Source organism: Tauraco erythrolophus, chromosome 14 (genome assembly GCF_009769465.1).
Source record: "Tauraco erythrolophus isolate bTauEry1 chromosome 14, bTauEry1.pri, whole genome shotgun sequence".
Lineage (NCBI taxonomy): Eukaryota > Metazoa > Chordata > Aves > Musophagiformes > Musophagidae > Tauraco > Tauraco erythrolophus.
In genome coordinates, this window is record NC_141478.1 from 21,315,297 (window position 1) to 21,328,837 (window position 13,541).

Genomic DNA, 13,541 nt, shown 5'->3' on the forward strand with positions numbered 1-13,541 from the left:
TCTCACAGGGGGGACACGTCGCTCGGTACCATGAGACCTGGAGGGGGAGAGGACGACTGAGAAGCAGGCAGGGCGAGGAGGGGCGTACAGGGATGATGCACAAGGACAAGCCCCCCCATGTCCCCCCTGCAAAGGACAAGCATCTCATCTCTTCTACCACCAAGGCGGCAACAGGTCCTGTTTCCAAAGTATTCCCAAACCCATGGGAAAGCGGCAGCTCCAGGTCCCCTCTGGAGCTGGGGACTCGACCGGTGCAGAGCTGCTCACCTGGATTATAAGTATTATAATTATAAGGTATTATAATTATTAGGTATTATTATGAGTACGGATGCGGCTCCGTAGGAGAGGAGGTTTTAGGTGCTGCGCGGCCACGGCAACGATCCAAGGCAAAAATCAGAATGGTATAGAGTGACAGTGCCCACAGCACCAAAGGGGAAACTGAGGCACAGGGCAGCAGCTCCCCCACGCCTCGGCCAGCATCCTGCTCCCAGCGCCGTGCTGCCCTCCCGGCAGCGCCCCGAGGTCCCAGGCTGGGTCGCATCCTGCCCTGGTGCGTGGGAGGGGAACAAACCCGCCTTTATTCTCGCCGCATCGACCCCCGGGAAGAGATGAAGTCAGCAGCTCCGGCGGCAAACCCGGCTTTCTTAGGCCGGGGCGCTGGGGGGCACGGAGCGGGATGCGGGCAGAGCACCCCTGCCCGCGTGCCCCAAAACCACCCGGCGCATTCATTAACTCATCGTTATCGGTTCGGGGGCCACGGGCGGTCACCACTCCCAGCCCCGTTGTCAGCAGCTCAAAATATTTTGGGAAGGAGGAACTGAAACGAGGGGTAAGGGCGGCAGAGACGGGAGGAGGAAGAAGATAAGGGGCAGAACCGCAGGGAGGAAGAGAGCGGGTGAGAACGCGGCCCCGTTTCCACCGCAGCCGTGCCAGGACATCTCCGGAAAAGGCGTCACGCTCCCACCGCCTCCCTCACCTTCCCCCGGAGCGGGGACGTGCCACAAATCGCTTTATTTTTGCCATCAGAGAGGAGGAATCGAGGCTCAGACGCTCGCCCCGAGGACAGAGTTTGGGGACCTGAAGTCGAGCGCTGGGGTTTCCAGTGACGTCCATCACCGCAGCGCCTGGGCCCCGCGTGTCGGGTCCAGCCGGCCCCGGTGGCACCCAAACCCAACGCGATGGCACCCATGAACCCAGGGAGGGGACGCTGCCATGGAGATGGCTGGGACTGGCGGGAGGGCAGGGCTGGATGATGCTGGTCCGGAGAGCATCCGCTGGGAACGCGGTCCCCCACTCCGAAATGGTCCCGCTTCAAATTCCCTGCGTTTTCAAGCTGAGTTTTTGGTTAAACTCTGAATTCACACCTGGCATGGAGTCAAAATTTCAGCATCAGGGTCCGGACACCACCAGTCTGAAACGTGGTCAGAGAAAAATAAGGAATAAACTCGACCCCTCTGGGGATTTCAGTTCCATTCCCCATATGGCACCCCGCGGGGATGCTGAGAAGGATCCGGCCCCGGGTGGCGCGCAAGGAGCCAGCGCTTGTCCCCAAAGTGCTGAGTCAGCGCTTCCCACCGGGCCGGCCGCTCCGACGTCGCTATGTTAAAATAACCCAAGGAGAAAAAGCAGCAGGATGGAGGTTTCACCCGAGATGTGACTCCAGCTGGAAAATCCCATCCCAGGTCGGGCTGCCGGGGAGCATCACCAGGAAGGGATGTCCGAGGGTCCGTGCCCGGACCGCAGCCTGGCTGGAGGCTGGAAAAGCCATTTCCCACCCCGCGCCAGAGCCGCGTCTTCCCAATCCCGAAGGCCGGTTGTTTGGGCTTTCAGCTCACGGATGTCACCAGCATTTATATTTCATAAAGGCAGAGAGGATATAAAATTTATAACCTGCCTTCAGGCTTCCGAGCCTTTACCGAGGGGATTTCTTTTTTTATTTCTTCCCTCTCTTTTGAAGAGGAAACTGCCCCAGCAAACCCCGCCAAGAGGAACACGCTCCAGCATTTTTACCTTCCTGGACCGCGGAAGTTCGCGGCATCGGACGGTGCCATCGTTATAAATACAGCACGAGAGATTTGCTTATCGGTTTTACACGGGGAGGCGGTTAACGGCACCGGGACCTGCCCTTCGCCGAGCCCCTGATGTCCCTTCCTACACCTTCTTCCTCCCGAGGGCGACTTTGAAGCAGCAGCTTAATTTTTTTTTTTTTTCCACTTTTTTTTTTAATCGTTACCTAATTTGTGCCTCAAAGCCGAGGTTTTACGAAGAGGAGGAAACCACAGGCCCCCCCTCGCGAGCTGCTGCCAACCGGCCCCCCGAAAACAGCCGCTGCCAGCGGTGGCCTCATGTGACAACCAGTGGCTCGTCACCCGCCGTCACCCGGGTCGGCCCCGGCCTCGTGCCCGCGGTCGCTTCCGCTGGCCGGGCCCGTCCCTATGGGACGTCGGCTCGGGAGAAGGATGCGGTGATGCCTGGAAGCAGCACCTTCTTCCCTTCGCCGGCGAAACATCGCCCCTTCTCTCCCCAAGCAGAGGTGCTTCCTCAAAGAGGCTGCGCTGCAGCTTGATGAAACGAACAATAATTAAAAAATTAGCCAAGCGGCAGCCCAAGCGACGGGGCAGAGCCAAGCCCCAGGTTTGGCTCTTTTCAGCCCAACCAGGCGAGAGAATTCGGGACCCCCACACCCAAAGAGCACCGGCACCGTGGGATGGGTTTTGGGAAACGTCTCCCAACGTTCAACAAGCCGAGTTTCTTTAAACTCAAAAAAACCCCCAAAAAAAACCAAAAAAAAAGCCCCCCAAAACTCAAAAACCAACCCAAAACCAGACAACATCTCGCTGTCTCCAGAAGATCTTATCGCCTGTTATTACAAGTTACACCTACGATCGCTCTAATCGAAAGAAAAACGTTCCTCCTTTATCTCATCAGCGAGTCGGCTGCACGCCCAGGGGAGGGTTTCGCCACTGCTCCCCCCACCCAGCCTCCACTGGGTGCCCCACTGGGGGAAATTGGGCCCTGCCGGGTGTCCTCCTTTTTTTCTTTTGTGTTATTTTTTGGTCTTCTTTTCAAAAGAAAAAGAGAAGCTGGTGCTGCTCAGGCCGCAGAAGGTGCCTGGGGAATGGTTGGAGGCAGGTGGAGGCCCGGGGAGATGCTGCTCCCGGCATCCCCATCGCGGAAAGGTTTTCCTGGTCTTCCTCTTTCCTATCAAAAACCTCATCAGGGCGATTTTTCCTCCTCGTTGCCCCACAAATTGCCACGGCGTCCCCTTTCCCAGGCCCCGGACGGCATCAGAGCATCTCCGAGGACGGGCACGTGGCGCGGAGATGAGTGGCTGCCGGGATGCGGTCGAAAGGTTTGGGTTTTTTTTTTTTTAAAACCACCCACCCCAAAGCAAAAAAGATGGGGGAGAGGCGGTGGTCGCAGGGTGAAGCACACCTCAAAACTCTGTGGGTTCACAGGGCCAGCATCCCGGGGGGCTGATCCCCATCGCGAGGTTTGGCTTCATCCCTCCCATCCTGCCGCTACTCAGCGAGGGCCGGGAGGATAGGGACCCCCTTCTCCCAGGGATGCTCCCCAAACCTCCTGCGTCCCTCTGCCATGCTTCCACAGATCTTTCCGGCTACCCTCCACCTCGCCAGCATCGGGACCAGCTCCTGCGTGGGTCCAGTGGGAACAAACCCCGCCAAAGCGCAGGGGGTGAGAACCCCTGTGTCCCAGGAGGAAGGCGGCCATGCTCTTCCTCCCGCTCCCCAGCCCTCACACCTTCGATTTTAGTTTTTTTTTCACTTTTTTTTCCTTTTTTTTTCCGTGCGATGGCACAGCCCCTTTCGCTCTCGATAAACCTACAAGCAACAGCCGCTGCTATAAATAACCCGTCACTGCCTTATTGACCGAATAAAAAAAAAAAAAAGGGCAGAAAAAAAAATAAAACACTGCCAACCCCTTTTGACACCCAGACCCAGCTCCCTCCTTCCGCCCCAAACCGCTCTCAAAAACCCCGCCAGCACCCCGGGGCTCGGCCTCACGGTACCCAAACGGCCCCGGCCTCGGGAGCGGATGAGGATGGAGCGGGAGGAAGCGGTGGCAGCCCCCCTTTGGCGGGGGTTGGGGGTTTGGGGGTGAGGTGACAGCCCCCCCACCCCAGTCCCCAGAGGAAGGGGATGCTGCCGGGGTCCCTCGCTCCCTCCATCGCCGGAGCTGGAAGGACGCGGCCCCCCCCGGGCTGGAGGATGATGGGGGTCCCTGGGGACAGGCGCTGAGCAGGAGAAGCGGCCCCTGATGGGGGGGTCACCCATCAAGTCAAGCGGCACGAGGGTGGCTGTCCCATGTCCCCCCCCCACCCCGCGCCTGCATCCCCCCCGCATCCCCCGGCCCGCCCCGCAGGCCCCATTGTCTGCGCTCCGCCGCCGCGGCGCTCCCGGCCCCGGGCCCCGCGCCCCCCGCGCCGGGCTGCGTCCCCCGAACACGGCGGGGTGCGAGGGGTGGGGGGGGGGTGGGCGAGCACCCCCCCCTTCGATGCCTTGCCCCCTTCCCCCCGCCCCTTCCCTCTTCCTCCCCGGGCCAGCGGTGCGGCGCGGGCGCGGGGAGCGGCACTCACCTCCCTCCGGGCCGGGGGCTCAGCCCGCCGCCGGCTGCTCCATGCGGCGCTGCCGGGGGCCTCCGGGCTCGGCTGGGCCGGCGGGGGGGGGCGCGGGAGGGGGGGGTGGGGGGCGGAAGGGGCGGAGGAAGCCGGAGCCGCCGGAGCAGCCGCCGCCGCCGCCGCCGCCCGGCGGGGCCGAGCCCGGTGCGGCGGGGAGGGGGTGCGGCGGGGATCGGGGGTGGCGGGGTGTAAGGGGAGGGGGAGCGGCGCGTCCGCCGCCCACCTCGGGCCGGGCGAGGGGCGCGGGGTCCGCCCGGGGCGGCGGGGCCTGGTGGGAGGAAGCGGCGCCCGGAATCGGAGCGCCCCGAGCAGCGCGCCTGCGCCGGCACGGCCCGGCCCGGCACGGCACGGCGCGGCGCGGAGCGGCGGGGAACGGCGCGGCCCGGGGCCGCCACCTGCCGGGGGCCGCCCCGCCGCACCCGCGCCCGCACCGCCGCCTGTGACGGCACCGACACCCGCACCGCCACCGGCACCGGGATCGGGATCGGCACCGACACCCGCACCGCCACCGGCACCGGCACCCGCACCGCCACCGGCACCGGGATCGGGATCGGGATCGGCACCGGCACCGACACCCGCACCGCCACCGGTACCCGCACCGAGCCGTGCTGCCCGCCCGCAGCCGCGGCCCTGGCTTCGTGCCTGGGCCGGGGGTGCCGGCTCGGTGGGGTGCTCGCACGGGCACAAAATAGTCCTAAAATGACACTAAAATAATACCAAAATACTAATGAAACGAGGATGCTAATAGAGTAGTAAATGATAATAGAACAATAAAAGTGCTAGAGTAACGAAATAGCACAAAAGAACAACAAAATAGTACAAAAGAACAACAAAATAGTACAAGAGAACAACAAAATAGTACAAAGCAATAACAAAATAACGTGAAACAATAACAAAATAATATTGTAATACTATATACTATGTACTATATACTAATTATAATACTATACAATAACATTGTAACATACTATATCAATGTAATAATATAACATAATACAAGATAATATGATATAATATGATATAATATAATATAATATAATATAATATAATATAATATAATATAATATAATATAATATAATATAATATAATATAATATAATATAATATAATATAATTTAGTTAATGTAATATATAATGTGATATTAAGAAAAGACAACATAATACAATACGATACGTAGATGATCTCTAAGGTCCCTTCCAACCCACCCCGCTCTATGACTCTGTCATAATGACGACAGTGATAATAATGGTGATGCTGATGTAGGGGGTGAAGATGGAGGTGTCCAGCTCTGCAGACGTGCAGTGTGGTGTCAGCGTGTGTCCCAGGAAGCGAACGGGCCGGGAAGAGGGATGGAGAGAGGGAAGAGTGTTTGGGCGTCCTGGCCCAGTTTCTTTATCCCCCATGTCGATCCCTTGGGATGGGCAGGTATCAGCTCAAGCCCCGGCACATCTGTCCCTCGGGGCAGGGCAGTGCTGGGTCCGGCGAGGACCAGAGACCTGCTCCCTTCCCACTGAGAGGCCATGGGCCACTGGAACGCCGGAGTGTAACGGTGGCCTCGCTGACACCGAGCTGGCTGTCACTTCCTGCCCCACCGCCGCTGCCGCCACGTTCTCCCTCTGCTTTTCGCTTACCCCTCACTTCTCCCCGTGCTTCGGCATCCCCCCCACCGAGGTGTGGGTGACCAGAAACCGGCCCAGCCAGGGTGGGGGGACACGATGCCAGCAGCTCCGTTGACCCAGGAGCCATGTCATCAGGTGGGAAGATTTCCCTGCCAATTTCCCTGCGTTGCACACAGTACCCCCAAGGATGTTGTTGGGGGGAGCAGGAACCCTTCCCACCCTTCCCACCCCTCTCCTGCTGGATAACGGACTTGGAAGGCTCAGAAAACAAGCCTGAGTGCCTGCTGTGCACAGCTGGGAGGGCAGGATGATCTCCCTGGGATGAGGGGACAGGGAAGAGGTGATGGAGATGTCTGTGAAGGGGACGAGGGGACCACGGGGGACAGGGAAGAAGGAGATCCCAGTGGTGGGTAGCAAAACCCAGCTTATTTTTAGGGAGCGCATCCTTGCTCCTACAGTGTGTGGGAAAGAGCCTGGGACCTGCTGCCGGAGTCGGGCACCCCAGGGCCTTCAGAGCCCAAAGCTTCTCCCAGGGCTTGACAGGCTTGTTCAGCACTGGGGAGGTGGGGAACAGGCTCATCCCGGCACGGCCCCCGGAGCAGAGCGGTCCTGGGAGGAAATGAAACCGGCTCATTGCACCTGTTTGCACCAGCAATGCACCCACAGGCGCAAACCCGAGCCCACCCACGCATGCACCGGTGCACCCACCCAGGCTTGCACGAGCACCAGCGCACCCCCGTGCGCTCCCAAGTGCAGGCGAGCGTGCAAGGGTGTGCTGCCTGCAGCTCAGGGCCCGGGTGCTGCCTGCTCCTGCCTGCCCTTCCCCTGCCAGATCTCACCTGCCAGGACTGTGCCGTGGCCCCGCTGGCCGTCATGTCCCCCTCACATTGCAGTGCAGACCCCCACCCAGGCGGGCTGCACCCAGGGGTGATGCAGCCATAGGGACCAGAGACTGAGGAGAAGGTGGAGGGGCGAGACCCCGTCTTTTCCCTCTGGGTGTTTCCATCAGCGGGTGGGAATTTTGAGCAGATTTTTTGTGTGACGCTAACTAGAAGTCCGGAATATCCTTCCTTGTGCCACTGGATCCAGGAGTCCCCCCTGCCCGGGGCTGGGGAGCAGCACGGGGCTGGTGGGACTCAGCTCTCAGATGGAAAGACCAGGCATGAAGCCCACCTGGTGGGGACTGGTGCTTGGTTCCAGTTTTTTCCGCATCTGTCAAACATAGGAAGAGGGAAATACCCCAACGACTGCACGGCCATGAACGCTCAGAGCTGCTGTCGGGTTTTTTTTCTCCCCTCTGAAGGTCCATCCCTGAAGCGCCAGGACCATCAGCATCCCCAGGGACAGCTGGAAGGGTGATGCAGGTGCTGGTAGCCGAGGCTGGGCCATGCAGGACAGCTGGAGATGGTTCCTCCAGGAGCAGCTCACCCCATTGTCCCGGCTGGAATTTCTCCTGGGAAAGGGTCTTGGCTTGCGGGTGGGCAATGCCTTGGCTGGAGGGCTGGGAAGGATGGATTCCGTCTGCCGGGATGAGACGTGGGAAGCCATCTCCTTGCCTTGCACCAGGAGAGGGGGCCCTTCAGCTGGTGGGAACCAGCAGGAAAGGGAAAATAAAAAAAAAAAAAAAAAAAAAGCAACGGAGGAGGAGCTGAGAATAAAATCCCGACCAGACGATATTCCTTTTCTCAAGGGAACAAAGCGTGGGCGACCACCCGCCCCGTCCATCTGCCTCTTCTCGGCGTCCCCCCGGCTGGTTCAGTCCCCCCGGCTGGTTCAGTCCCCCCGGCTGGTTCAGTCCCCGTCGGGCAGCGGGTTGGTGCCTCCGAGGGATTTCAGGCGGCTCAGGCTGTCTGAGAAGGGGTGGGCAGGGGGGGAAAGGGAGGGCTACTGCTTCGGATGTACTAGACAGCGGAGAATCCCCAGGCAGTGGCTGGGAACAGCAGAGGGAAGCTGTCACGAAAGCTCCCAGCTCCTTCGACCCTGGAGAATTCACCTTCGAGCCGAGAAAAAACCCAAAGGGAACCAGATTGAGCTGGTTCTGCAGCTCCCAGAGCTACAGGGGTGATGTTCTGCAGGGAGGGGTCAGTACCTTATAGATCCCCCTCCCCAAATGTGCTTCCCCCCGCTCTAAGCGAGGATAAAACCCCCGGCTTGCCCGTGCTCAGCGCGTGGAGCTGGCGTGGCGGATGCCACGGGAGGGCGATCATGTCCCGAACCCAGCGAGTGGGGACAAAAATGTTCCAGTGAATTAGAATCCTGCCCCCCCCAGCGCTGGCAGTCGTCCCTGGCTCTCGGGGGGCTTCTTCCTCACCCCGTGCTCAGCCCCAAATCCCCTCGGCGGTGCGGAGGGCAGCCTCCTTTCCAAGGATCTCCTGGGGAGCCCTCGTTTCCAGGATGGTTTTAATTAAAGCAGAAGGGGAGCGGGGTGGGGACACTGCCTCTTGCCAGGTGGCTTTGCAGTGTGGGATCAGGCTGGACCCCCCCACTTTGCCTGTGGCCCCCTCACCAGCACTGGGGGGGTCAGCGCCAGCCCTGCTTTACCCACCCTGATGGGGTTCAGGGAGCTGGTTTTAGGGGTGCGAGACCAGAGCGGTCAACTGGGTCCCCTTATCATAGGGGCAATCACAGAGGGGGTATATGGGGGGAGATGAGAGCCCATCCTCCCCAGGTGCTACCCAGCACCAGCTTTGGGGACACATAGGTGACTGCCAGCCCCGGATACATCCCAGTTGCCCGTCCCGTGTCCTGCTGCTGAGGCTGGGATTGGGCAGCACCCGAAATCCCACAGGCTTTTGGCTCACGCTGGATCTGGTGGCCCCCAGCTCTGCGGGGACGTGTCTCTGGGGCTGCTCCTCATCACAAGCCCTGGAGTCCCTTGGCCCTCTCTTCTTCTTGGAAAATCATGCCCATGCCCATGCCAGGGTCAGGGGACAGCCGGGTTTGAGGCCGTTCCCTGGAGCCTGGAGATTTTCCCTGGCAGCCCTTTGCGTGCAGGTTATCTCCACGTCTCTGGTGTTCCTGTCTTAACCCGGGGACAAACTCCATCCTTACCTGCTTTCATGTTCTCTCATTAACAGGTACCTTGTACCTCTAATGACGCAGGACAATCAATCAGCCCTAACACCATCTCCTTTCCAGAGGAGGAGGAGGAAGGGTTTATACTGATGCGGGAGCCCTCACAAAATAGGGGCAGAATTTAACAGGGTTTAACGTGTCCAGCTCTGTCATCTCAAGCTCTCCTTCATCCACAGGTCCAACCTGGGTTGAGCAAAGGATCAGCATCTTCTCCAACCCACCGCAGAAGGAAACTTCACCAGGAGATAGGTCCCACCAGCCTCAGTGCTCCAGATGCTGCTCAGTCTGGGAGGCTGAGCAGAGATTTTCTCTTCTAAAAGGCAGAAACCTGTTGTCATCCTCTCTGCGAAGCGGCTGCTCCGGGGGATTTCAAGGCACGTAGCAGCCTGGCTTTGTCCCACAAGTGGAGCTGCAAGGAGAAAGGTGGTGGTTGGGGGGTTTCCTTCTCCATGGGAAGGGAGATCCCAAGGCCTGACCGTGTAGCAGGAGCAAGCAGGACACTGGGACAAACACCACCATGCTTAGAGGATCGGCTGCCACCAGCTCAGAGGGAGGTGTCCCCAAAACCACCGGCAGAAAGAAAGCTCACGTGGCTTGGAAACAGAGTTTAAGGTGCAATTCAGAGCTTTATTTTAAGTGTCCCTAAGCTCTAGGGCATCAAGAGATGATACTTCAGATGTCAAGGGACTGTCACCAGTGGTGGGGACAAGCAGCAAGAGGGAGACACCCAAGAGTTAATCTCCGTGGGAGGATGATTCCTGATAACAGATCTCAACAAACAGCCAAAGGAAGAAGTTAGAAACACAGGATGGGCTTTTAACGAGGGCGGTTGTTAAGTGTTGGAGCAACTCCTCTCTTCCTTCCATCTGGGAGGAAGAGCCACGAGTGGTTCCTTTAGCCCATTTCAGGCCAGGTATGGGTTTTCCCGGCCAGGAGATGCCACCACCCCGCACGCTGGCATCGGAAGGTGTGCAGCTGCCTGGATCTTTCCCTGCGGGAATGAGGGAGCTGGGAGCGTCCCCCCTTTTGGAAGAGGAGCTGGAGCCCAGCTGCCATGGCTGGGCTGCTGACTCATTTTAAAACCAACAATAAAAGCAATTGGCCATGGGGTGATAAAAGCTGCCCTGGCTTATCACCGCCCCCACTTCCAGTAATGAAATCATGGAATCACGGCACCTGCAAGGGAACTGGGAAGTAATTGGAGGGCTTAAATCAGGAAGATCGTTGGGGGAAAGACAGAGATAGAGGAGTCAGAGTCCCTTACCTACTGTGAGCGATCGCAGCCTTCATGACCATCATCATGGCGATGGATTTGCTTATCAGGAGGAAACAGGGAAGAGGAGGAGGTGAAGAGCAGAGATCCAGCACCCCTGCAGGGAGCGAGGTGCCTCCATCCCTTCCTCGCACAGGGTTTCTGGATGGGTGGAGGTATCTGGGGGTGCAGCTCCGGTCCAGAGCAAAGAGCAGTGCAGAGCTGCGGTACCTTGTTGGGTGCTCGGGCCATGCTCGCTGCTCTCCTCCTTGCGTGTGGGGGGCTGCCGAGACACCTGATGGAGAAAACATCTGGTGAAGGATCCCGCCCGGCTTGGATGTTCCAACCGTATTGCCCAGGAGCGGGCAGGATGCCCGAGTTTGGAGTTGCGGTGGCTGGGCCAAAGGGGCAGTTTGATTACAGCATCTCCAGCAAGAAGAGTGGCACCTCCCCTGAGGTCACCAGGCTGTTGAAGGGGCCAGGATGTCCAAGGAAATGTGTGGGTGCAGAGACATCAGACCGAGATCTTGGGGGGTTCTCCTGCCTGTGCAAGCTGCCCAGAAAGGTCTCCTGCAGCCGAACGGCATGTCTCCATTGGCATCAAGGGGAGGGAGAGATGCCAAATGAAGAAGGGACTTGAAAAGCGGGGCGTTTTGCCTCCATCACCATGAAGAGAAGGGCTGCGTTGGGAAGGATAACCATTTGCCCATTTCTCTCCCCTCGAGCCTCTTCCCTTCCCCTTCTCCATCCTGACACTGGAGTGACTTCTTCTCCCAGATCTCTGGTCTACCAGGCTGTACCCGATGTAGACTGGCACCAGTGTCCCCAGGGGAGGCAATCAGCCCTTGATAAGTGCATCTTGGGGAGACCTTCCACCAGCAAGGTGCTGTTTCACTGCAGTAATGTTAACATTAATCTGCTTATCTGCCCTGGGGCTATAAAACACTCATCTCCAAAGGGAAAAAAAAAATCCCACTGTTCTTTCCTTATAACTGCATTGGCTTATTGCGGGCCTTATCAGCAAACCCAGCCAGCCTTCGGAGGAAGAGAGTCACGCAACGGCTCCAGCAAATGAGGCCTCTGGTCCTACACCGGCATCAGCATCGCGTGTTCCCACATGGGCCAAGTCCATGAAGGCTTCTCCATCCCACACGGACAGTCTGACATGCTGCTGCCAAGTCCCTGGCAGTCTTGGTGCTCTTCTGAATCACCCAGATCCACGTCCAGGATGATCCCACCTTCCCCTGCAATAGATGAATACCAGCTTTGGGATGTCCCTCATGGAAAGCTGGTTCATGACTCTATCGCCTTGATCTCTGGCCCTTGTCATGGGTAGCGGAGATGTTATTTGGCTGATGGACCTCATGGCTTGACCTAAACCATACTTCCACTTTTCATCCAAGGCCTATGATGGCCTGCAGCTCAAACTGTGGCTTGGACTTCCCAGTCCTCACCCTCGCTTTTCCTGCAATATTGGGATTATGACGCTGAGTGGTGAATACAAAGCTGGTGTGACATGGGCTGAGGCTGCTTAGGCTGGTTCAGCGAATTCAGGTGGGGCTGAGGCTGTATGGTCTCAGTGCTTCATCACACTTTGGTAACCAGGCAGGACCTGGACATACAGAGACAAAAAGTTACTCCTCTTTATTCAGGCTTGTTTAGCGGGTCTGAACACCTCCCTGCTCTTGCTGGAATCTCCCTGAAGTCTTGGGCAATCAGCTTCCCCATTTTCTTCCCCAACATGCTCTTTCGTTTCTGTCTCTTCTTGGAAGTTTTTGTGCAATGTGTGACGAGTGATTGGTATTCGGACTTGAAAGGAGCTCTCATTGGTCAGGGTCTGGGGCTACAGCTGAGCAGATGCCACCCATGGGAACAGATTCAAGAGCAATGTGTGTTGCACCAGATGGTTATACTTGCTCCCGTATCATTGCTTGCCAGGTACTGGGTTGGCTAAGACGTCGTTGCGTGCAAGTTGAAGAAAAGGAGGCATCTGGCTCTGCTGGCATGGGTTGACTGGCAGCCAATGTAAACTCTTGGATTTGAGTTGGAGAAAGTCCTGTGCTCCTTCTCTGCCCCATTGTGAAAACACCTGTGCTCCTGCCCAGAATATCAGCAGCTTGGCTTTCTCAATAGCAAGGGGTAAAGGTGTCCTTCCTTGTGTCCTTCGGGGCCAGCAGCGACTACGGTGAGCAAGGCTTAAGATGGCTGAAGTCCTCCAACACACTGGTCCAGAGGCGCTTTCCTCTGGCTCAGTTCGTTTGAAGGATCCCTATTTTTTTTTTTTTTCCAAGGAAAGTGATCTGAGCAGCGGAAGCAGCCCTGGGTGCAAGGTTGACAGATTCTCAGAGAGACACTGAAGTGCTTTGAGCTCCTCTATGGGCAAAGATAAACCTCTCCTGAGTGGGATCTCAGAGATATATGACAAGTCAGGTAGGCAATTAAAAACACAGCTCAGAAACGAGGGAACAGCCTGTCCTTAGAGGACTTTGAGAACTATTAGTGGTTTTCCAAAATTTCCAAGGTGTTTTTTTTCCCCTGCAGACACATCTACAGTGAAGGTAAATTTCAACTAGTGAAAATTTGTCCCCTTATTGGTCCCGAAATAGTAATACTGGCTGGACCTCAAAAATACCATCTTCATCTCCACCCAAGCTTTGGGCATCAGTTCAGCCAAGATCTTAAACGTCAACGGAGGCCATGGGATTATGGCACGGGATGGCTGTCCTTCAGCTATTGGAGAGCCATTCTGGAAGAATAGAGCCCAACAGTGTTCAGCCAGTGTGGTTTTGGGTACGTTCCCTTTCATAAAATCATAGAATCATAGAATGGTTTGGGTTGGATGGGATCTTCAAGATCATTTAGTTCCAACCTTTTAGCAAAAGACAATTCACAAACCCTGCAAACGTGGTACTAAGACTAGAGGTGACGGAATCTCCACCATCAGAAATGCTGGGA